Raw genomic sequence first — 26,920 nt, 5'->3', positions numbered from 1 at the left:
GCTCCAGAGTCACTGCGATACGCTGAGTGTGAGTGAAGCTGGCATGATATTCTGGAACGCCGCCGAGTTGGATGTTGTGCTGCCCACGTCTTGAGACGGAAAGCGATCGTCGAATGCCACGAGACGACACACACAGTGTGCATAAGGACGTAGGACTTACTTCGACACAGGCCTATCGCCTGAGAAGAGAGGTGAGATGATGAACTATGTGGTCTGCTGTGAGCGGTGCCAATTTATGCCAACTGACAAGACAGGAGCAGTCAATCCCGTGGAACCGATTCCCGTATCAGAGATCGGTGTGTTATGGTCCGTTGACGTCATAAGTCTGCTTTTGGTGACGACCAGCAGAAATAAATACATCTTGAACATGCCAGAACACCTTTTGCTTTGGTTCGAAGCTGCAGCCCTGTCAAATCAACGGGTGACGGCGATCAGTGGAGTGTTAATGCACCACGTCTTGCTCAAACATAGGGTGCCAAAAATGACTGTAGCCCATCAGGAGTCTTGCATTGAGAGTGAAGTGAAAAGTGACTGAAAAGTTAAATTGTCAGGGGTGTTGTTAGCACATCCTGACTCAGTATGGCAAACCACAGACAAGTCCTTATTCATGCTGATAAACAGCGGACAGCCTTTCGATTTCCTGTCCGACATTTTGTTTGTGTTTATTCGGTGATTCCTAGTAAACAATTCCATAGAAAATGGCTTTACTCCTTTCACTTGTATATTTATTCTTTCCCTGTGTGTTTGTACTTGTGAGCATGTGCAGTTTACAAATGTGCTCATCATACTCCACACGTCGCAGAACGCCTTCAACGATTTGGTTGTTGCATATCAAAAAACTCAAATTAACCAGAAGGTGAAAAATATCCAAACATGGTGTAATTATTTCTAAAAAGCAAACATTTCTAGTGACATTTAAGTAGCAAATATTTGCATTTGTCTGAGTAAAGTACATAAATGATGTTTTTTGGTTAAAGAAATGACAATTGAGTGGGATGTGCTGTCTGAAAAGTGTTCAACAACAGTAATTACTCACCTTCCATTTCGCACTCAACCCCTGGAAATGTTTTGACGAGAACAACTTAAGATTAGTGTATATGCGGAGGCACAACCTCGCCAGCAGGTTTTGAGTAAAAACAGAATTAGTGAATATTGCGCCTAGCCAGTATTTCGCTACAAAAATCTTTCTCGATAAACTGTATTCACTAAATACAATAAGACAACTTACATGGTACCTGAAACACCAGTTTCTCTAAAGCCTTGGCAACAACGGCTTGGTGTTTAGCCTTCTGAAGTTCCGTTATAATTTTTGCTTTACTTTAGTTAAAACGCCGACACGTACGCTTATATAGATGTTAGAATTTGTGTAACGCGTTTTCACTGATCTCCAGTTGAAGCTAGTAAGATTCAAATTTACCTGGTAATGGGTTTAATTACACCGATTTGGTTAATATAAAATTATTTTAGAAGCCCACAAGCGCGGTACGCAAAGAGGTGATGCATCTAGTTCACAGCAGAAAATTTTGTGGTTTTCAATAGTCCTTATCATACTTCCTTTGGACAAGTGCGGATTTAGCCAGGCAGCTCAGCCTGCTCTATGTTCCACATCGTAAGATCGACGATAAGCTTTTCGATTTTTTTCGTTGTTACTTGGTAAGACATAAGTTATCTGTGATAATACCTCAGCTCAGACAATATTCTCAATCGCGGCACCGATTGAAAAGAGAAATTGTGAATTTTAAAGCCAACATCTTGTGAAAGCTTACAGACCAGTTGCGTCGGAGTTTGTACAGCTAACTGTTTTTCTCTCATTTGGGGCCTACGTTATGGCGGCTAATCACTAGTCCACGGTAAACAGCATAGCGACTGTTTGAAGCAAGGGTTATATTTGCATCCATTGACGAAATTTGATGATGGTATACTTTTTTGCTCTCAGTTTGAATCCAGTAGGAAAATTTTGAGGCGATAAAATTGAATATGTCCTAATGTTTGTGAGTATTCTCTTATAGACACGTATAACACTAAAGTGATGAAGGTACGAGGTGCTCAGAAGTTCATCAGTAATTTGTTGACAAATACTCTCACCTGAACAGACACTAAACAGCGACAGGATAACAGCAAGCCTGTGAACAAAGAAACGCATTATTGTGATATATTTCCACAAATTTCCTCCCGAATTTTCACAAATGTGTATGTGGCTTCTCAAATGTCAGATAATGAAATGGTAAATATATGAAACACTTCGAGTCCATGGCCTTTTTTGTTCACAAGAAGACAGCAACTACAGTGTGTGCATTACAAAATCAATAATATGGCCTGATTTTATTTGTTCACACTAATGACTTCAAGTGAACAAATGCGGTGAATGGAACACAATTTGCTCCATAGAACCTATACTTTCGTCAGTTTGTATACCTAATCGCAGCACATCAATACATCCAAAATACTGATCCAATACTGATCTTCATCACATCATCAATCCAGTGGATTAGGGGGCGTCTTTTGGCTGAAACAGCTGCAGCGTGGTAGCGACATACACCTTTCAGAAACTGCAGTTTAAATGATTCATGTGAGTTGATATTTCAGCTGCGTAAACTGCAACTGATCTGGTCTAGTATGATCGTTTAGCCAAATTTGCCTCACTCGTTTCAATATTTCTCACGTGCTTAGGTCACAATGATCAAATAAAGCGGTACTGCTAATTAAATCACGTTTTTTCAAATTTCCTACAAAAAACATATTCGGGTTACATGTTTCAAACTAAAATATGGTTGAAAAAAATGAATTGAAAAACCTATTCCGTTGTTTAAACGGTATGGGTTTAGAATCCGAATAAGGGTATTTGACTGCCTGGTGGTCTTTCATCTGGTCCAATACGATACCAAATTTTGACACGTAGTGCCGGACTGCATAAGTACACCAGAATTTTCCCAGTATATTTTGAGGAAAATTCGATAAACAAGAGAGTTTGTCCGTTACTGACGCATTTCCATGTAATGAACATCAGTTAATCTCTCTTGCATGAATTGGCTGACATGCTTTTTGATTGTTCCAGAGTTTGATGCACCAAGAACTTAGTACTCCTTTGCAAAAGCCTGAAAAAATATACCACTAAACGCAGTTCAGCTTGGAATGCGTAAAAACTGATGTTATTAGTTTTGGCCTTGGTTTCTCACGAAGAACATCGGAAATGCTTGTCACTTTGAACGGAAAAGTTTGCACACATTTTACTTGAGGTGTTCTCTGTCATTTGCAGATTTTCCTGAGCCATGCTGGCTTTAAAATCAACCGAAAATTTAGTGAGTTAGATGGAATGAATCCATATCAATTGACTAAGCAATGCGCCTCTCTGGTAAGTCCTGGAGGCAACCTTTCCCGAAAGCAATCCTGATGTTTATGATTGCAACAAGCCTGTCGTCATAACCCGACATTGCGCTTAGAACAACCAGAATAAAATATGTCCGGTGGCATACAAGCTCGCAGGGCTGCAGAATTTGAGAACGAAAAATATCGAAAATATGCCGAGGCAAGTCTGAGTGATCTGAATCGTGGATCGACACCAAGGCTGTGGATTTTTCAACAACGAAGTATTATTGACGTGAGTACTCAATTATGGCTACATCTGCCGGTGTACGGTGTACCGTTGTATATCACTGTTGAAGCATGCGAGTAGTCTATGGTCCGGTGTTCAGGCTGTGCGACAACATCTGGTAAGAGGTGAACGCTAACACGGTAACTATAGAACCGCTTTGCATTTTTTGTTTACAATTGTTCAATATTCAAATATGGTCCACGAATTTTCAAGCTGAATCTTTGGAACATTCAGTTTTCAACACCTATGGAGACGAGATGCTTACTTTCGCGTCAGATGGCTTGTGCCAGCTTGGTTCCGGTTTGCTAATGAGTAAGTTCACAGCGAAGGGATATCCTTCTTTAAAGTTTATCATTTTGTAGTCTGTGGTAACCAGCATGGATTTTACATTCTCACTTATGACTTACTCTTCGTAAAATGATACGAAACAACAATGCTTTTGGAGCTCAGCCAAGCGTAGCTGTGCCGAATATGTGTACGGAGCAATGTAATCACTCTTATATTTTTCTTTGAAGCCACTTTCCACATGCGACCTAAGTATACATTTATTGTTGTTGGTGTCTGATGGTTCTGGTAATCGAAGAGACTAATCGAATTTCAACGGCTATCCTCAATTTTAGCGTTACAGTGAAGTCCGTCACAAATCCTTATCCCAATATGTTGCTTTCACACATTTTCCGTGTCAAAGCATAGAATCCTAACAATCCACTCAGACAAATCATTCAGAGGAATAGCAGATTTTGCCGTTGAGATATCAAATTTCTCCAGCGATCATTTTCGTAAATTAACTTCAATATACCAAAACATTAGAATAGTCACACATTCCAAGGCATGTTAAAAAGTGTCCCTTGTTTTGCAATCTATTGAATTTGGTGGAGTTATTTCAACCATAACAGCTGTTGGCCATGGAAAACTGACTTTTCAATTCTCGTTTACAATGGTAGCTATGCACAGGTTACCCAGCTTCACTTATCAACGAGTGATTATAGTAGCTGGCTGGAACAAAGGTTTCAACAGTGTTAAGTTTGGAGAGCACGCATGACACCAGAATCAATAGTGCCAGAGTCACTTCCATGATTATGACGCACGCTGACGCATTGCATACAAGGCATAAAGAACTACGCATTTTATTGTGAACGCAAGCTGACGATAAAGGGAGTCAACTTGCAAAAACAGGAAGCTGATCTGTGAATCACTGGAAGAAATGTTAACAAAAGCTAATTCAACATGTTTCGCGCTAAATTTATATGGTTCATGTTACTAGTGTGATTCTGGATGCAAGTTTTAATGCGTTTAACAAAATTCGAAATTCTGAATACACTGGTCCACAAAACGATTGTGACGACAAAAAGTGGCCAAAAGGAATGCGCGTCCCACTAGATACCTCTGATGTAACTTATTCTTGAATGTGAGCATGGGTGGTAGAATACGGTCTGGAAAGTTAGTGGAGCGCCTACAATGCACTGAATCCCCAACATTGTGATGAATTGATGAGTTACACAGAAAATCGTTGTCTTAGCAGCCGAAGTAAGTCAGTATTTGGGGACAAACAACCTGCATTTGTGCTGTAAGTTCTTTGTAATCCGGTTGACCGGGTAGAGACAAAATTTTGGTTTTCTTGTGACCGCTAATGCAATTCTTGAAACATGTAGGACTGAGCTTGAGTAAAACGCGAGTCCGCCGCTGACGAACCGATTATGTAGTGGTGTAACAGAGCGGGAGAAGCAAATTTTTGCGGGGAATATTGTGACGGACAGACATATTGCTCTACATTAACGGAACTGCATTTGTATGTCTTCAGACACTATTAGGTATTGGTTCACTGGGGCTGAAACCGTCCTGTTCCCCGTGTAGTAAGCCACATCCCTGGTGATCGGAAGGCGAGATTATTTTAACAAAGCCGAGTGAGCTTTGGTTGCTCTGTGCTCAAAAATAATGTTCTGAGAAAAACGGGTATCAATATACATACTAACACACATACGTATTAATACATATATATCTATGCATGTTGCAAAATTGGGCATGTCGACAGTTATCCTTACCTTCAAAAAGGGTAAGCAGACGCTGTGTAAAAATCACTGAGCTATCAGCCTGGTAGCTGTGGCATCGAAGATGCTCTCTGGTCTTATCCTGCGAAGGTTGACTGAATACAGGAATGTACAGATCCCCTGGTATCCGTCATGCAAGGAGATGCATCGACCACGACTTCACCCTCTAGCAGAATCAGACAATAGCACTGCTTCCAGCAATAATTGTGTTTTTTCATCCGAAATCTGCCTTTCATTCTGTAGACCGTCAGGCGCTGTGCAAGAGCAAGAGTGTCCTCGATAAATTCGTAACCATCTCTAAGGTGCTGTATGCCATCTCCCGCGGCCGTGAGAGGGTCTACGGGAAGCTCCCTTCTGAGTTCACCACATTAAGTTGTGTCAGACAGGGATATCCGCTTCCACCTTTCCTCTTCAACATCGTCATTGATGCGATTATGGAAGACTCATTGAAGACTCCATGGGATTGAATTACATCACCGGCGTCCGCTCACAGAACTCGAATGTGCAGACGACATTGCTTTTCGTGGACCTGATCCCGTCGTATTGCAAACATTATGTTGGAATATTGGTTGCTCGGGTATATTAGTTGGCATTTGATCGGGTGGCTGTCGATCTGTTCGTCGAGCTTGGCAATTGATTTGCAAACGTTTCGTCACCATTCGAGGAGACTTCTCCAGTGCGCTGTTGGTTGGGTAGTTCCTCTCTTCGTGCTTGCGTTTATATAGTCTACAAAGAGCAGCCTTTGCGCTGTAACCTGGATTCTGGTTGATCCGATCCTAATCTGTGTTGAGTTATAGTTTGTATTTCTTGACGTCGATTGTTATCTCATTCGGTTGGCCCATTCTTGATCTGTATTGCGTCGTAGTCGGCTTCACTGTTGGTTTGAAGCGTGCCTCCTATTTTTAGTAGTTCCCTGTTCTATTGATTTCTTCTTTGAGTCCTTGATCAGCCTCGGGTTCTGTGGTTCTGAATTTCATTTGTCCTCAGAGGCTGGTAGGCAGGATCAATCTGAGTACGCCTATTTATTGCTCCATCAGTGGAGTACCACGCCTCCATGAACTCGCGTTCTTTCCGTGTTGTTGCCTGGCCCAGTATTCTGACATTATTTCAATCGAAATGGTGTCCATCCCCATCTTCGTGTGCAGAGATGAGGGAGAGTTGGTCATGTGTCCTGGGGCGCGAGCTTGAGTTCGTTGATACTGGTTGACAGTTTCCTCCCTGTTTGTCCCACGTAGTGTTTTTCACAATAGTTGCATTGAATTTTGTGGATTACATTTGTCTTTTCCATCACATTAAGTGTCCCCTTTGGTTTTGATAGTACTCTCCACAGCGTGTCAGTCGGTCTGTTGGCAACTTTCATGCCATACTGTCGTATTATCCTGGTGGTCATCTCCGAAATGTTTTTGATATATGGTAACGTGATTGTTTTGCTTGTTTCCGGTTGTCGAAGATCTCCAGACGAAACTCCTTGGGTAACCATTCCTTTAAAAGATTCTGTATAGGAGTTTCTCTTCTTTTACTTTGGATTCTACTGTGTTGCAGTGTGTTTCAATTCGCTTGAATAGCGTCCGAATGCAGTTCCGTTTGTGGCAGTTCGGGTGGTTGCTGTGGTAGCTCAGAATCTGATCCGTGTGCGTAGCCTTTTTGCAGACTTCCGTCTGCATCTGCACATTCGGCAACCTTGTGACGAGCATATCTGAAACCGTCAGCTTGTTGCTGTTTTCCTCCTCCATCCTGAACTTGATGTCATCGGAGACACTGTTTCTCAATTGGATTGCTCGTACCCAAAGCTTCGGGTTGATGTCCGGCAACACGATCCCCTCCAGTTTTTGCATTGCTATCTCGGCGATGAACCCTAAAATTGGGAAACCCATTGGTGCTCCTTTCTATTGTTCGTAGTATTCACCGTTTAATTCGAAGTATGTGGTCAAACAGAGGTTGAGCAATTCGCATGTCTTCCTTCCTTAGACATCCACTGGGAGGTCCATGACTGGCCAGTAGTTCAGCGACTGTCGTCTTTGCGGAGTAAAGGTCCACTGATGTGAGCAGTGAGCTGACATCAAATGAGACTATTGTTTCGTCCTCTCCTATTGTCACATTCTTTAGTTTATCCAAGAACTGATTAAGTGTTGCGATTCATTGATGAGATAATTTACCTTTCTTCATAGTTCCTTTGCAAGGTTATAGGTTGGTGTGCCTGGGATTGACACAACTGGCCTTAGTGTTGTGGTCTCCTTGCGTACATTCGGAAGTCCGTAGAAGCGTGGGGTATTGGATTCTTTGGCTCTAATTCGCCAATATTCTTCGCTTGTGATCTTCCGGAGGTCCTTCAGTCGCTTCAGGGTCTTGTTGATTTTGTTCGCCAGTTTTTTGGTTTGGTCATCCTCCGGACGGCGATACGTGGTAGTGTCGCTGAGCAAAGCTTTTGCTTTGTCTACGTAGTCCGATTTGTCCATGGTAATGGTCATCCGTCCTTTGTCCGCAGGTAGAATGATGATGGTTTCATCTTTCTTCAAATTTTCTAGTGGTTCCATTTCCTTGTTTGAGAGAACGTTAGGAGTTTTGTTCCGTGTGACGGCCGGTACAACTGTCTGACGGAGTTATTGTTGAGCATTCTCATCCACTTCGGCGGATTTCATAGCTGCCTCTAGGCTGGCCAAGAACTCCAGATGGGTGGCATCGTTGAAATTGAAGTTTAGTCCTTTAACAAGAACATCCTTTTGTTGAGTAGTCAGTCGTTTACCAAAGAGGTTCTTGGTCCATGTCTCGTTGTCGTTGGCGGTGGTATCATTTTTGTTGTTTCTGATCAGTCTTGAACACTTGGTTTCTAGAATAATTCTCTTCTTTTCCGCAGCGGACCCGACTTTTCGTTCGATAGCTATACTGAGGTCTTGTAGTAGAGCTGGTCCTATCGTTCTCAAGCAAGTGTCCCTTTCTTCCGTGGCGACCCGTGCTTACCTCCTAATGCAGTTATGCGCATCCGTTATCATGAGTCTAACCATCCGTCTACCGTTGCTTCTGGTTAGCGCCCAGGCCTGGGGGTGATTGGGCGGAGGTCGATAAATTACACCACGTGGTAGAATGTGACTTCGCATGCACTCGTGGGGAAAACGCAGCTGTTGTCGCGTGGAGGCTTGTCGGCAGGCGAAAGTCTCCAGTCGAAGAGCTGTTTTAAGCGTGGAACGCCCGAAATTGTTGGTACCGTGTTGGAATATTGGAACATTGTTGGAACAATATTAAATTATCTAAATGCTCCTGTCCCATGGTTTGGCACGCGCTTCACACCAACAAGCTTTACCGTGCTACTGCAAGTCTAGATGGGCTCGGACCCTAAACTCATGCTTGAGGATGGGACGATTGAGGTAGTAGACCTATTTGTCTACCTGGGCAGCTGTATCAGTCCCGATAGTCTCGCAAAATATATATTTCCCTCCGGATTGGGAAGGCCAGAACAGCTTTCGTGAACCTGGGTTACTTGTGGCGTAGACATAGCGTCAGCTTGACCGTCAAGTGTCGAGTTCAAAATGCTGCGGTGCGCTCCATATTGCTATACTGATTGAAAACCTGGCAGCTGCACCCCGAGGACGTCAAAAGTGTTTCATTATGTGACCTTTGATGTCTTCGGAGCATTGTCCGAATCTGGTGGGAACCCCGGATTAGCAATTCTCAAGTATGTCGAATGGAATTCAAAAGAAATAACTCACCCAAGAAAGGTGAACTGACGGTACTACCTAGGTTGAGTAGGCTTGGTCACGTGCTGCGTACGCAAATCAGCCAACTTCCTCGGAGGGTTCTTTTCGTACGAACACATGGCGGGTGAAAACGAGACAGAGGCGGTCAAACAACGACTTGGGTAGCGAAGTGCAAAAGCTGTTACCAGCAAGCTCAACTGAGCTGGTCATTACCGTATTCCTTGATGGGGTCATCGAGGCAAACCACATCAACTGTTGGAGACCTCGTCAGAAAATGTCCCAGTTGCGCCCTCAGTGGCGCTTGTACATTCAAGTTATTGTCCTTAATGTACAGCCTTCGTTCCAATCCCCCCACTCAACAGTCTATTGAGAGTCCGGTGATTACGCACAAATTTATCAGCTCTCACACCCAGTGCACAGCTACCTACTCCACCTCCCAAAATCATCGGTGAACGAAACTATAGCAGCCACAACACAAGTACACGGTCCTTACAGCTGATAATGATAACGTATTCCGCGCGATCTTGAAGAATGAGGAAACCTCAGCGATATTTGAAAGGTGTGTCTGGCTATTGGGAGAAAATTCGGTTTTTGGAAGATGGCGGAGAAAAAACGCGAAACATTGAAATTCATCTTCATGTGAATTAACTGAATAATAACTTTGATGATTGTAATAGCCTTGATAATAATTAAGGAGTTTGGGTTTTCGTAGACAGCGGTATCCCGAAAAAGGTGTGAGCGGATTCGTGAACTCATTTAGATTATTCAAACCTGACCAATTCGTGAGTATCGCGTTGCGATTTCGGGCACCGTTTTGGCTGGTCAGCAACCGTTGAACAGTCACTAGTTGGCGGGGGGGTGTGGAGGGGAGAAATAGTTTCATAGATTCACCGTTTTGGCTGGTCAGCAACCGTTGAACAGTCACTAGTTGGCGGTGTGCTGTGTAGGGCAGACATAGTTCCATAGATTGATGTAACAAGAAAACGCGCGGCACATCAATGTCATATCCCTTTGGAATTCTCACACTAATGTACTGAGTACGAAAGTCACTGTAGTCACTGTTCATCCGGAGTGACTGGTCTGTTTAAACTGTAGCCCTGGATAATAAACTCAGGCTTGTATCAAATCTGGACACATCTCCTCTACGCACTTTGTGTGGGATATGATTGATTATCTACAGTAAACATGGACAGCAGATGCGTTTGGAAGTAAAATTGGCGTCAACGTTTTAAATATTCATCTTTTCCCCCCTCTCGAGGACTCTTTCTACTCTCACAATAAAAGAGGTGATGATCGCAAAATCTGGGTTCACATCCCAAGTTCATCGTGAAACGGATGACTGCTAGATAGTTTGGTTTTGAGAGTGTGGGTGGTTTGAAGGAGGCTGAGGGACTGGGAGTTAGTGATGGACGAGTAAACCTCTGACGAACAGAAAGAGTAGTAATAACAATGTAACAGCATGAGGGCAAGAAGGTTCTTGATGTGAGAGATGTGTATGCCAAAGGTCCTGGTTGACTGTAGGATTGATCTTTGGCCGAAGTAGATGAAGTGTAAGTCGGAATCAGTGAATATGGCCATATCGATGACAGTATTCAAATTGGTCGAACATGCTCAAATTCTAAAATGTGTGTGTAAGAAACAGTCTTCAATATATCATGTGCGATTCTGAGAGGAAGGTTATTCGCCTGATCAAAATCCAACATATTGGTTTCGGGGCATGACACAGTTAAGTTGCACGCAGAAGTACTAGCCTGTAAGAAGCAGGAAGCTGGTTATTAGGATCAATTTTTGTTTTGATCTTTCGCTTCTCTGCAGCGTATTTGGCTTCGGATTACTTAACTGCCTAAATAAATGTTGAGCACAAGATGCGGATGGAAGCATTCCGGAGAATGCAGCGTATGCGCTTAGAACTTTAAATTAATCCAAATCAGCATCCTGGGCTGTAGTTATTCAGGAAAACTAGTACAGCGACTGCTTCACACGTAACACTTGAAATCCAGGCCATTATAAAACAGAAGCTCCAGTCGTTTAAAGTTAGCACGTAGAAGGTTTGCTAGAATGATGGACAGTGATAAATCTTTGACACAGCCAACCCGAGGGTTGAAACAAATGATGTCAGTTGGGCACAAATCGTTTGAATCTTGTCTAATAATATGTTCAGTCTGTTAAAACTAACTGCAGGTTTTTGATAAGGAAAGGTGGTAAGGCAAAAGATTATTGGTTAGGGCTGGGGAACTCCGATTTTACCAGTTGATGTGTTCCACCTTGCGAATATTCATGCGGATTTTGAGCTTGGGCTTCTAGGTTTTGCATCTATTGGTTAGGGCTTATGCGAGCACTACCGTTGGCCTTCATGGAATCCAAAAATATCTGGGCTGATCGACTCTAAGGTTGTCCGTCTCTCTGCTTTGAATTCGATGGATAACTCTATCGGAGTCTTCAAACTGACTGACTGACCAGGTACACTACGCTTCCAGCAATTCCTTCCTCCATCCTCAACCATGCGTGCAGGGATTTTCACAGATCCCAGGTCTGATATCTTACTATGGGATCTGGTGCGCAGACGGTGATTTGCAATACGATGGTTCCATGGTTGCAGTGATATATCTACATTTCTGTGATCCGGGTCTAGATCCACTTCGTGTGACTTCAGAAGGATTGCCAGATTTTCCGTACAAAGTCAGAATTTGACCCGGGTTGATGCAGTTACTTCCCGTTAAATATCGATCACTTTCGGGCATATGCTAGCTCTCTTAAGGATCTTCATCGACCATGAGGCACCGCAAAATACAGCCCTCTGTTAGCATAATCAGCTGCGTGCAAATGTGCGTAAGAGCTGGTGAAAGGAACAAGGCCTTTGCTACAAAGTTGTTTATTAGAAACTGCCAACTGACCAGTTACAGACTATTGGAAGAGGAAGCAAAATTCTCATATGCATCTTGTTTACAAGAACTAAATATCCACTTTCTCCTTGAACGCGTCTTTGCTAAATGTTCATTGACTTTTGCTCAAATCCAAGCAAATGCTACAAAGTGACTTCACAAATTTCAAAACAGACCCCCTTTTCAAGAGACGTAAAATGAATTTACAAGAAGAAAGCATATTACTCGCATGCCTTTCCAGCAGTAGTATCACCGTCACACTGGTAGTCAATGTCTGCTGATGGATAGGTTAGTTTGGCGAGTTTTATCACTAGTAGCAATAGTGATGTGGATGCACAGAAAAATGCCAGAAACAACTCCTCCATTTTACCACGTTTTTTTCCTCCACACCTGGTACTGGACTGAAACGCTATGCATATTTGTATAAACCATTAGACGGTAAAATGTAATTGATGGTTCACTCATCCCTCTGGAACTGACATTTGATAGGCGCGTAACCGAGGTCCATTGTATTTCGGTCGCTTTTTTACGAATATGTTTTTTTCACACCATAAACCAAAGCTTTAACACCATTCCTTCCTTTCGTTTTAGTTTCTATCGTATACGCTAACCCTCAGTTTCAGCAGTGTACAAGGAGCATATTCTCTAAGCCATAATGAATAATTTGCCCACCAGGGTCCTGTTAATTATGAGTAGAACAAAATGTCAAATTCTACTTGGAATACTCAATCGGTTATTCAGCAGTCGACAAAAATGCTTATGGGGCCGTCGGTCTATCTGACAATGATAAAATATGAAGTACCAAAATAGTCATCTTTTATGATTCATCAGTGAATCTGCGGCTCAAATACAGTGTATTTTGAATGTAATCAAGGCGAGAAAAACCTGAACATGTTATTATCTTATGTCCGAACATCTTTTATCCCTGCATTTCTGAGCGGAATCAACGAAATAAGATATGACCACACGCATCTGTCAACCATTTGTGGAGATATCTTCGAAATCCCCTTCAACACTGTATTCAGAATGTGAATTTCACCTTCATCAACAAACTATGGGAACGGCTAGGCGGAGTGGTTATGGGTAGAGTTTCATACCCTCTTGATCCGAATAGATGCACCTCAAAATTTATTAGCTTTGCATTTATAATAGTGAATGGTGATCGACGTACTTACATCCACTGTTGAGTCACTTAGCTGCTTTATCTGCGTTGTCATCGTCTGTTCCGTATTTGCTGTGACGAGTAAATGATGAGCATATGATGACGCCAACTGAAGCGGTTCGGTCAGGAAAAATTTCCTCGGCGCCTATTTCACACTGTTGGGTAACAATAGATACTTGCTACATTTTTGTAAGCTAAATATAAGATCCATATACGCAATCCGATAATACGGTGACTTTGTCAGCTGAACGCTAACGCCGAGAACTTCGGGTTGAGGATGTGAGGTTCTCGACAGAAAGTCGCATTGATCAATGACGTTGTCGTAGGCAAGATACAACCGACATTGGGTCAAGTGGGGTATTCGGGGAGCTCAAAATGGGGGCGTGTAATGAGTTTGGGGATCACGGAATTCATTTGAAATATTTGTACAGGCAGAATTCTTAGAAACTGTGTTGAATCTGACAGCGCTGAGAGTAAAACCACTACCCGGATGAGTTGAAATTAGGGAGAAGAAGAGGAAGAGAAGAGAAGAATTGGTCGTATTGGTACACGGGAAATTGAATATAGTGGGTGACTGGAAGGGTGTACTGAAAAAAAGGAATTCGATGCTTCAGATGAAGGTAGTCCAGTGATACGATCCACTGCAAGCTGATTTAGTTCAAATTGTGTTTGTGGGAGGAAGAACATCTGACGCAGAAGACATAGGCTGAAACTGAGAACTAATGAGCATCTCTGATTTTGTATGCGGTGAAAAACCACATGGGCATACACACAGGACGATAGAGATTGATGCCTCCAAAACGGTGGCACGTGTGCAGTGGTAACTGTGAACGAACGATCGTAGGCCTTTTCCAAACCAACATAATGTGATTCAAAAGCGAAACTGCTCGCAAGTTTGCTGGATATCATTCGACGAGCTACGACCTGTTTCGCCCTTCTTGTGTCTCACCAAGTAGACGTAGTCACCATGTTTTCGTCAAACGTGTTTTCTCCTTGAACCCAAACTAGACTCACTGTGTGACTGCGCTTGCCTGTCGACCTTCGAGAAGGGCGAAACCTGTCGTGGGTTGTCGAAGTGTTTTCAGAAAACACATTCAGCACATTCAGTTGAAGAACATCATGAACGGGAGATACAGTAAGTTCCCTGTGAAAGTTAAACTGATTTGCAACTGAGTGTGTTTGCTGAGAGTGTGATTCACTTTTTGAGCTATATGGTATAAAATGAGTTGTAATGTGTCAGTCCCATCTGTTCAGCAACCAAACTAGAGTCTTAAGGTTGGGAGTAGACTTTCACTTGATGCAAGCAAGTCATCATCTTTGTAGAAACGGTCGGCAGTTGACCAGGGGTGGATGAGAAGAATCAACAGAACATCTGAATACAGAACATCGTCGATCATCGGTGGTGACAGAAACATTTGTTGGTGGTGAAACTGCTGCAGGCACTTGGTATCTGCTAGATGGTCTGAGTCAGCGTACGAGATGGAACCGGTCGTATGATTTTGTTGGAGTTATCTCGGAAACGGCGTTTAATAAATTGTGCAAGGGCGTTAAGCGAATTCCGATGCAGATAACATGCTGGATTAACTGAAGAGAGGTTACTTGAATTAGACGGCAATGCGGAAACTACGCAACCAACAGCTCCCGAATGCAGAGACAGAAAAGTGATGAAATCTGTGTCTGTAGGTGGTGGAGTTTGTAGGTGGAAAGAAATGTGGGGGTTATCAAATGAAGGAAAGGAATTTCAGTCACATCGGGATGACGATGACGAGTTCAATAACAACTAGTTTGAATCAGGAGAAACAAACTTGGATGACATGTATGTCCTTTCATCAAATTGATGACCCAATTCCGAGGTTTAAATGAGCGATGTGTTGGTTTTCAGCTGCGGGCAACGTTCATTGGACTTACTGAGATCGTCTGGCGACGATTTTCGAATGACTTGAAAAAGATAAAAACACAGTGATTGAGCCACATAAGAGGCCCATGTCCTGGAGACTGAAAAACTAAAAACTAACAAGACGTTTCAGCAGGTTATAACTTATTTAATATCGCTGTTTGCTGCCGAGCTGATAAGTTTTTAATTGAACTGTAACCGAGATAAATTGGTTGTGAGTGGCCAGTGGTGCGCTTTTTCACAGGTGATGATCAGTGTTGCGTTCTTATATAATTGCTTTCAGTTAACCACGCGGTGAATTCTGTGTGTAGTTGAGCTTTTGGACAGTGCATTCTATTGGTCGACTTGGTGAGTCAAGTTTCGTCTGATCAACGTCCTGATAACTTTTGAGCTTGGTGTGTTCAGATCACACGTTTAATAATTCTCCCACTTGTTCGGCGGTATATCTGGTCACATGAGCCGCATGACAATAGTTTTATTCCAGCTCTTTCGTTAAGTGGGTGATCTTTTGTTCGCAGGGTACTCAGATTCGGTCCGTTTAAGATATCGCAAACAATTCACGCAAAATTAATTAATACTTCCAGGAGCGGTCATATCTCTGTGAAACGCAAGCAGTATTTATGCTGAACCGCTCATATGATATCTTGACTTGACATTCCGTAACTACCTATCGGTTGTTTTTATATTTTTATATTTACTGCGATAGGCCTACCATTTGTGCTCGGCAACATATTACTGTATTCATAGCCTTGAAATACATATTTCCTACTGTACTAACCAAGCGCAAAGCCTACAACAAAATAGCTCCTCTTTTTGTGTTGTGGAATTTTCTACGACTTTTCAAAATGATACCAACAATTCATCTGCCGAGGTTCTTCTTTGTCCGTTGGTTGCGTTAAAATAAATCTTTTCGTCAAACTGTCCGTCGCTATCAACATTGCTCTACTCACTGGTTCTGCCGTATACCTTATCCAAAGTTCAACTTTAAAAGCAGATAGCAGGCGGAATTTCGTTGGAAATCTAAAGTCTCTGTGAAATGTGACTATCATTTCGCAATTCTGTCGCGAGACAAAGAGTGCAAGTTTGTTACACTTTCTAATGCCTTGTTGCTATTTTAGAGTTCAACCCATCGAACTGGGGCCGATCGAAGACAGTTTTATTGAAAACCTTCCCAACAGATAACTCCACCAAAAGTCACGTTATATTCAGTTTTGTGTTTCGTGACCGGAATTTCTCAGCTACAAATTTGCTGGTCAGAAAATGCGGGAGAATTAGGTGATTTCATCGTTATTGAAAATATCTGGGATATCACATTCATACTAAGATGCTAAAATGGATAAATCAATTGGCTGTTGACCTGTTCTCCGAGCTTGGCGATTGGCTTGCAAACGTTCCGTCACCATACGAGGAGGCATCATCGGTACGCAGTTGGGTGGGTACTACTTTCTTGCCTGCGTGCGTCTATATAGCAATCGAAGGCTATTTGTTATCTTCTGACGTAATTGGCTACTTGAAGTTTAGCGAATTTAGCGGATTTATTAGTTCGTTTGTGATCTTTGCTGCATTGTGGTCTGTGTCCCTTTGTTTTGATTGGCTATCCCAACGCCTTCTATGTTTAGCAGCTTGTTTTCACTGGATTTGAATTGCGTTATGGTCTGAAGTTCTCGAGCCTGATTGTTTGTTTGTACCACCCTAGTTCATCCACAGTGGCGGTTAGTGTTTTTATGTCCGGCGGTTAATTTGGTGCTTTGGTTTGGCGCCTCCTCCAATCCAATTGACGTGTCTTCTCGTATGGTGAGGAAATGTTTGGAGGCCAAAAGCCGGGCTCGGTGGTTTGATCAACAGCCACCTGGTCAACAATCAATAAACTCACCCTAGCTACCATTATTTAGGAAATGGTTGGAGGCCAAAAGCCGGGCTCGGTGGTTTGATCAACAGCCAGCTGGTCAACAATCAATAAACTCACCCTAGCTACCATTATTTCAACACATTGCCGACTACTTCGTGCATTCCATGCTCAAAACAGACCATCGGTGGTAAAATTGCGCCTGCCGACAAGCTTCCACACACGGCTAAATAAACTCAAATCACCACTAATTTGTTGCAACTGTTATCAAAGTTGCAGAATTATTAGTTCTGCATTCTGATTTGACAAGCGGTAACTGGTGTACGATTATGCTGAATTTGCAGGATCAACAGTTGATGACTCCTCAAAATGCCGGACGATGGGCCTAGAACAGAGAAAACCCAAGGGTGCTATAATCTTTAATTTAGGACACAGGCAGAATATCTGATAATAGGACGGATAAACGCGTGTTCAGTTACACGTTGCTGAGTGATCCGAAGATACTCTTCGTCATCTGAGGGTCTGGTTCTGGAGGGTTTGCTGTAAGTACCCGTCTGGAGTTTGAAATTCCTAGTCAAAAGAGGAAAAGTTTCCAAACTTACGGCAGGTTTAATGTCGCGATTCTGGATGTTAGAATCAGAAAATATACGAGCGTTTCGGTTTTCCATCCTTAAATAGGGATACCAAAATCCCGTTTCCAAACAGACGGCACGATAGTAATTTGAAACTGTTGCAGTTCTGAATTTATATATTCGGCAGTTAATCTTAAGTAGCAGCCTGTATACCTGCCAAGATGATTGAATTGTTCAACAAACTCATAATCCTCACTTGGAAGTTTGAAATAAACAGCAAATTCAGTCAATTGAGACATGTTAACACTTTTGGGGAAGGAACTCTGAATGGCAACATATTTTAAATGCTTACGAGTGTTTCGAAATTTTTATTATAAAAGGACAACCAAGTGAAGGTTGTTTCTGACCATATAGTTGTCAGGGTGCTTCTATTCTAAGGACACTAACAAATCCTAATGCGTTCCAGCAACATAAAGGTTACACGGCAAATGTCTCCGAAGTCTTTCATGTTTCTAGCTTTTGCTTTCTTCTAGTGCTTGAACTCATTCTGCGCATGTTCGATACTACATTTGCGTCAACCAAAGTCAGATGGCAACTAGTGCCAGGTCATGTGTTCATAGCAGCACCGCGAGGACTTCCAAAGGTGTTTTGATCATTGCATGCGCTTTTGGTCTAGAACTAATTTCGTCTGTTACTTTTCATGCAAACAATGCAAAGGGAAGAGGTGGAGCGACTAGATTAAACAGTGGTCGTGGTCTCGGGAATCCTAATAAGATGTGAGAACAACCAGTCAATGAGAACGTTGAATTCTGCATTAAATTCATGAATATCTTTTGAATGTGTGAGTGTAAGGGGAAGGATTGTTGCTTGGGGGATAGCTTTCTAGACGAGTGGTGTGATTTCATGCAGGCACTCTCACCTAATCGACAAAAAATGCTTTAATATATACTCGCCACTGAGAATTTCTCCTTGGTTCGATTTCAAGCACACCTAGCACTACTGAGCTCTTGTAAGTGCCTTCTGCTTTTAGGTTAACTGGCACAGGTGGAGACTTCGGCAAAATTCACCTCAGTTAATTTCTCAGTAAATTGGGCATAACATTTTTTTCGATTCAAGGAATTTGGAAGAAGCGGTTATAACCAGGCTCATCATATCATTCCTGAGTCACAAAAAACTAGGGTGCAGAAAGTTTATGAACAAAAACTACATATTTAGTGACAGGAAACAAATAGTGTGATGTAGTCCAGGAAATGGCGTGTCATCAAAGCTGCCTTCCAAGTGACGTCTAGAATTGTCAGAAGTTCCCAGAAATCCAGTTGTAAAATCTGTATGTTTCGAAATGTGTCACGAATGAGTTGGAATCTGTCAACTTAACTTATAATTCCATAATATTGGTAACCGAGTGACAGGACCCTCGATCAGATCCATAGATTTCTGGAGGCAACACACAAGGTATTGCCGTGGTTGTACATTTGTCATAGCCGCCACAATTTCGCATGAATATGTTTCGCACGGATGTTGGTGCACAGTCTCTATCACTTAATCTACGGATCAAGTACTGGACCAAAGCCATTCTACAGAATCCTGAAGGGGTTATTTCACCTAGACATACTGAAAGAAAAGAAAAGCATCATCTTTAGTCTGACAGCGTCCGTTTACTTCTGTTTGTTGACTTTTTCCTGGATTAACCCAGACTATTTTCAGAGACCGTTAACGTTGAATTCAACACACGCCCATTTGGACTTCAGTTGCTAGAAGATACGAATGACATTCAGTGGCCCTTGATTGCTCGTGATTGTGAACCCGAGATGGCCAGCATCGTACTGAGGATAGCAGGAAATTTCAGTCGCAGTCTTCGGCGAACGGTTCAGTCCCCATTTCATCCATAAAACCTAGTGCGAGATGATAGCACTCCTTGGCTTTGATTCTTCGTCATATAAAACTCGTTGCATCCAGTTGGGTAGCGTCTACTGATCAAAGGTGGCGAATGACGCACGACTGAAACTAATCAGGATTTTTTGTCAGGTAGGACCATTCGGGAGCCAAATGAGATATAATTTCTGTCACATGATGATACCATAAAGTGAAAAACAGCCACCACATAACAGCCCAGTGGAGTGAGCCGCGGACAGAATGAGCAAGGGGAGCTTAGTTTTACCAGAACCAGAAAAAGGTTTGAAATCACGTACAATCGGCTTAGTGGATAGGCGATCAACACCACGAAGTAAAGGAACGAAGATCTGGCGTACACGTACCTGACATGTTTCGACAGAATCAAATTACGCTGTACAACTAATCAGTCGGGCTATTCACCCTCAATTTGCCGTTATATTTTCTCCAGCCAGTTATCTGTGTGTCGGTTATCAGTGCACCTATCAGTCGGTAGGGACGTTACGGATGCATCAATGAACAAAGAACTGTTCCAACGTTGTGCAGCACTCGGGCTGGTAGTTGTCTTGAATTCATGCACGTGGTTGAGGCGGAAAAAGTGGAATGGTCTGTAGGTATGCTCGGGTGAGTTGCGCAACCATGGGGAAATAGAATGCACGCACCCAAATTGTAACGGGTTATGTTGACCTGAGTTACAATGTACGAGAATTCACAATTGCCTGTACCCACCATGACCACATATCTGCTAGCGCTGTCACAGCTGGCCATTGGTGGGTCACATAATCGAAAAATTCGTGTCAAGTGGCCTGAAGTTCTGCCAAATTGGACACAGAATTTATAGGTGATCGCTAGTTGCGGACTTCATCCCTCTCTTGTGTGGAACTACCTCCATTTTGAGGACGACTGTTCTAGAACACTCAAACGGAACCACTGCTTCATGTTCACATTACTTCCATCTTTCTCCTCTCGTACGGTTATTCTTGGGAGTCCACATCAAAGGCGGAAAGCACTAGACCGGAGTTTCGCTCTTACTAGAGCTCAAGAGCAGTGTGTAGTGGTCTGGTCAAGAGTGAGGGGATGTCCGCTGCATGTAGCGATGCGGTTACCGTTGGCGGCATGTAACGAATAAGAAGTAGTGTCAGGGAACGGGTTCCTAAATGGTAGCATACCAACTTCAGCTCCCGTAACTATGAGGAAACGCAGACCACTTGAGTGATCAGTGATGTGAAACAGTCAGCTAGTGCGAGGACGGCCACAGACAGTCGTCGCCCTTGCTGACTGGCCGGGATGTTTAAAGGGCTGATGGAGTGCGACTTAAAGGAACAGAGCGGTTGGTGTCTGCGTGCTTTGGGACCAAAAGTTTCGTGATACCAGCACCAAGATGGATGGGAACGCGACGACGATCGAGATCGTGAACATGTTTGATGATTCTTGCTTTCGAGCCGCTGTAGATGATCAATTCAGGTATCAATTCTCGTTTTAAGTTGCGAGATGGCAGAAAGTGTTGAACCGGAAGCTGTGTAAGTGGCCGGTATAGATTTTGCAAAACGGAGCTTACAGGATGACTCGTGAATTTTGTACGCCATTTAAGCTAGTTGCTCCAGGCCGTGGTGATCGAAGAGAGCACTAATGACGCGGGATATGGAGGGTGGAAGTTTGTCGAGCCACAGCTGTGACATGATTTCCACTACCAGCTTACGGCCGCAGTGGAGACTGTGCACTTGGTGAAGTGGTTGAAACGGCGACTTGTTACCAAGTTCGATTGTGGTGAATAAATCCCTCAGCATCTTATTTTCGGATTTTCCTGCCCCACTAATAACCCCCACCGAAGAGCGCATAGGGATTTTCCTTCGTGATATCTTTCAACAGATCTTCTTCTCCTGTTACTACATCACTTGGAACATGTTAGGTGACATAGGACAAGCGGGTGGCTTGAGGAGTGATACGTCGGGTGGTGAAAATAGCCCCGACTTGGTGAAACTGCACATGGGTTACGGGATTATAGTCTTGGAAGAAGCTGCTAAATGTATTCGCGACTAAACCCGACGAATCAAACTATGCATCCATAATGACCGGGTAAAACATAACTAAGACGATGTATTAAAAGAAAATATTTAGACTTGTGCTAACCAAATTTGTGGTGGTTTGGCTACCCAAAAGGCTACTTTACCAGGAGTGTGTGGCAAAGAAATGGAAATAACGACACCAGATTTAGTACACAATAATACAAAGATTAGATGGAACAGGCTCACTAACAATGGTTCTCCTTAAAATACTTCGTCTTGGGCCCAGGTCAGCGAATAGAGAATATGCAGGTTATCGTTTCCCATAGGTTTTCTTTTGAACAGTTCTCACATACAACAAAATTCTTAGATAGTCTGCAAAGTCTTGATACCATAGCACACGAAACCGCGAATGACTGCTATAAGCGCGAGCGAAATCAGAAGAGAAAGTCGAATCACGTTACCACGTTTGTATTGTATCAAACTGTGCAAAAGCCCATTTTTGTCGTTTTTTGTATTCGAACTAAACGTTTTTATGCAAGTGACGAAATATGTAATGTTATAATGGAAGCAAAAGAATTGTACAAAACACCACAAGTGCATACAATTTGCCTTGCCGTGAACGCTGGACGTCTAACATGCCGGGTGAGCGCGTTACCACCAATCTAGTAACACATGCAGGACGTACCTGAATTTTCACGTCTGAACAGGTGAACGTGCTCACACTTGAGAGATGTGATTGGTTTGCCCGACAGCTCGAACGCCAACCCAGTAACTGTTCTGGGTTCTCGGTCGCTTGACTCGCCTGCCAGGACGTCCCGGTCTCGTAGTTCCACGACACTTGAAACATGATTGGAAACTTATGGTTAGTGCTAGGTTTTGTTGTGACATGTTAGGTGACATAGGACAAGCGGGTGGCTTGAGGAGTGATACGTCGGGTGGTGAAAATAGCCCCGACTTGGTGAAACTGCACATGGGTTACGGGATTATAGTCTTGGAAGAAGCTGCTAAATGTATTCGCGACTAAACCCGACGAATCAAACTATGCATCCATAATGACCGGGTAAAACATAACTAAGACGATGTATTAAAAGAAAATATTTAGACTTGTGCTAACCAAATTTGTGGTGGTTTGGCTACCCAAAAGGCTACTTTACCAGGAGTGTGTGGCAAAGAAATGGAAATAACGACACCAGATTTAGTACACAATAATACAAAGATTAGATGGAACAGGCTCACTAACAATGGTTCTCCTTAAAATACTTCGTCTTGGGCCCAGGTCAGCGAATAGAGAATATGCAGGTTATCGTTTCCCATAGGTTTTCTTTTGAACAGTTCTCACATACAACAAAATTCTTAGATAGTCTGCAAAGTCTTGATACCATAGCACACGAAACCGCGAATGACTGCTATAAGCGCGAGCGAAATCAGAAGAGAAAGTCGAATCACGTTACCACGTTTGTATTGTATCAAACTGTGCAAAAGCCCATTTTTGTCGTTTTTTGTATTCGAACTAAACGTTTTTATGCAAGTGACGAAATATGTAATGTTATAATGGAAGCAAAAGAATTGTACAAAACACCACAAGTGCATACAATTTGCCTTGCCGTGAACGCTGGACGTCTAACATGCCGGGTGAGCGCGTTACCACCAATCTAGTAACACATGCAGGACGTACCTGAATTTTCACGTCTGAACAGGTGAACGTGCTCACACTTGAGAGATGTGATTGGTTTGCCCGACAGCTCGAACGCCAACCCAGTAACTGTTCTGGGTTCTCGGTCGCTTGACTCGCCTGCCAGGACGTCCCGGTCTCGTAGTTCCACGACACTTGAAACATGATTGGAAACTTATGGTTAGTGCTAGGTTTTGCTGTGACAGCTAACAGAACTTTTATCCCCAATTCATTCTATAAATAATATTGCATTGTGAGCACGTATTTGTTCCTTCCCGAAGTTCATCGCTGGAATCTATTTGCGACCAAGTGATGTGAAACCACTAGTAAGAGTGGTTTATTTGGTTTTATTACTTTCAACTCTGCGGCAATGGAATGAGGTCAGCCACACACCCATGATTCTCTGCTCCTTTCGCAGCAACTGACCTATGGTTTAATAACTGTCAGCGCATCCAGGACTGATGCCAGCAGACGGACCTCACCCATCCTCCGATGCTTGTTTCAACTTCTCCTATTTTGCCATGTCTGTAATACTCATTTCACCTCCACACGCTTCGCAGACGAATCAACCGAAACATAATCCAGCAACCATATCGATAAGTTTGAACGCTTAGGGATCATACGTCCGAATTTTAGCGGGAAACCTACCAATCAGTAACAGTGGAAAACCTGCACATCCCTGTCGGAGAATGGAATACTGTTTTGAGTCTGAAATCGGACGCTTGGAAATCTGACATATATTACATAAGCTGGTTCTCCTGCCTGTTTACTTCAGTTTATACACTCTGTAAAATTAATACCCAAATGTTAGGAAAAACGAAAGGCCGGTTTATATTCGTGGCCGGGAACAAATCTCTGATGGAATGGTTTTAGAATGAACAATATCTGTGTGCGTCGAACCAGTCGCGTTTTCTTATCAACCTCAGTGTAGGCCTCAGGACAAAGTTGCGGTGGACAAGGTCTTCAAATTTTATGCACTCAGTCAGTGCTGGAGTCACACACGGAGACGACAAAGTGTACTTGGAAATTCCAAATCAAGGTACACTGAATATGGTTAGTTGCTTGCATTCTTCGTGAACGATGAGTCTCGTACACGTGGAGCTTCAGGTGAATCACTGATATGTCACTTGGCTGTGACGTTGATGTGACTCTCTGAATCACAACCAAACTCACGCACCCATGTATTTATTTAATGCAAAAAACGTGTGTGATACAATGTAATGCAACTAAGTAGTAGTGATGATATCGGAGATTATGTCTGCAGCCATTGAAAACCATTCGATTGCACCACATGAACCTAAGGGATTTATGGCCCAGGTCTAAAGCACTTCATTGTGGTCTCTTTTGTATTCATAGATAACTGAAAACTGCATTAAACTTTGATCTCCGTAGAGTGTATCTAGATAGTGTCAGTTGCGTTCACTCTAACATTTATCACGGAAAAGAATCTTGCATTCCAATGAAATCACTGGGAGAAAGCCCTACATCCAAGGTTACATTAGAATAGTTGATTACGCTGCTTTATATAGCCGTGGGCCTACCTCTGGACCCCACACAAGAACATCGATTACAAAACTCTATTCTAAATACTAATTTGACATTTAGCTACTATCGGTGGTCTTCTTTGGAGAAGTTTCTTGGTACTCTTCTTGGTACTCCCAAGAGTAAAGTAATTGAATAGGATACAGGAAGGTTTCGTTAGAGTTCATAATTTACATGGATTGGCTGGAAACAGACAAGCAAACGTGAGAACCGAATTGCTGCAGGGGATCACTGATGTTATCCTTGATGTCCATAATAGTAATGGTAACAATAATATTCGAATCTTAAAGTAGGAAGTAGAAGAGACAGACCGAAAGACTACATGTATTGATGTTTATTTCTTCATGTTTTTACTCGTGAAATTATTTGCAACTAATAGTAGGTCAGAAAGTGTTCAGCAATTTGGAGTTGAGGTACGGTTCGCACAAAAGGAAGCACGAGGGTTGAGATACTGGCAGGTTGCCCAGGCCTGCAGAGATGCTGAAGGTGACCTCGAGCGATCTTCCGTGGTGATCGCTCGATTTGTGCTGAGCCGTCTCGTTCAAATTCGTTTTTATACACAAATAAGCAAAAGTAACTCAACCCATTCACTTCTCAATCGGTTCGCACAAAGGAAGCACGAGGGTTGAGATACTGGCAGGTTGCCCAGGCCTGCAGAGATGCTGAAGGTGACCTCGAGCGATCTTCCGTGGTGATCGCTCGATTTGTGCTGAGCCGTCTCGTTCAAATTCGTTTTTATACACAAATAAGCAAAAGTAACTCAACCCATTCACTTCTCAATGGAAAAATTTAAAATTTGTCTTTTGTTGGCTTTTTTGCCGCAGAATACCCCTGGTGGAACTTATCAGGTTCATCTGACAGTGAAGTAACGTGAACTGGAAATAAGTTTCACGTATCCCACCATTACGTTATAACCTGAACCGCGCACGCTCAGCCTTGAAGCGCCTGTAAGAAACCCAAGAAATGCAGAAGCATGCAAAAGAGAGAATGAATCCATGGATTTATAGAAAAAGAGACGAGGGTAAATTGCTTGAAAACAGCCGAAAGTTTAGTTCTTTTCGAGGGACGATCCAACGTAGGTATGTGTTAAACTGATAAGAGTGGTATGCTGTAAATTCGCAAACACCCAGTTCTTCTTGCTTCTCGAAACAAAGCCAACTAAAATTAGGAGTAGATATTTCGATAAATTCGGTTCCTATGGTGTATTTCAGCATATCTATGGTTACGGTTTGATAGATATACAAATATGAGCGTAACTAAAGTCGTATCCGAACATTTAGTGAAATATTCTACTGAACCACACTCACACAAGCTCATTGAAGCCGAACAATGAAATTCGCTACCTCGTTCATACCAAAATGGATTTTAATTGTAGCCTCACTATTTCGGGACTGAATGAGACAAGGACACTAGCGTGAGTATCATTGAAGAGTGCTTGATATCTTGTCCGATAATCAATGGTAGTGACTTCTTAGGTTCGCTAATTTTGCCGAGAACCGGACTTCTACCAGCAAATCACCGGCCAATTGTTGATCAGTTCATTGTGAATTGCGGACTAAACCAGGCTTGTTAATCTAGATATAGGGACTGGGGACAATCGGTAAAATGAACAGGGGGAGGTTGCAACTAATACAGCCTCCTTTCGGCTATTTCAATAAATAGAGGTATACCATGACATTTATCTGCTTCCTAATACTGAAACGGTGATGCTACTGATGGATGCATGCGAGTAATATGTGTTCTCGTGAATCTGCTTTGCGTCCCTTGAAAAGTGTTATCTATTACGGAATTTTTGGAGTCGCTTTGTAGCATTTGCTTGTATTGGAGCAACAGTCAATGAATATCCAGAAAGGTTCAGGAAGACGCGTTCAATAGGAGAAGATGAATATTCAGTTTTTGTAAATATGATGCATATGAAAGTTTTGCTTCCTTGTCCAGTAGTCTGTAACTGTTCAGTTGCATTTTCTAATAAATGACTCCGCAGCGAAGGTCTTCTTTCTTTCACTACGAGGCGAGCAATCTTTGAAGGTTGTGCTCGTGCGCAAATCTTTTGCTCTGATTTTTCCAGTTAAGTGACATAATACACGCTTACTTCAGTCTCCCATTATGGCAGACCGTTTAC

Source organism: Opisthorchis viverrini (assembly GCF_000715545.1).
Source record: "Opisthorchis viverrini unplaced genomic scaffold opera_v5_144, whole genome shotgun sequence".
Taxonomy (NCBI): domain Eukaryota; kingdom Metazoa; phylum Platyhelminthes; class Trematoda; order Opisthorchiida; family Opisthorchiidae; genus Opisthorchis; species Opisthorchis viverrini.
The sequence above is the reverse complement of the archived record's forward strand: the minus strand, read 5'-3'. Positions refer to the sequence as shown.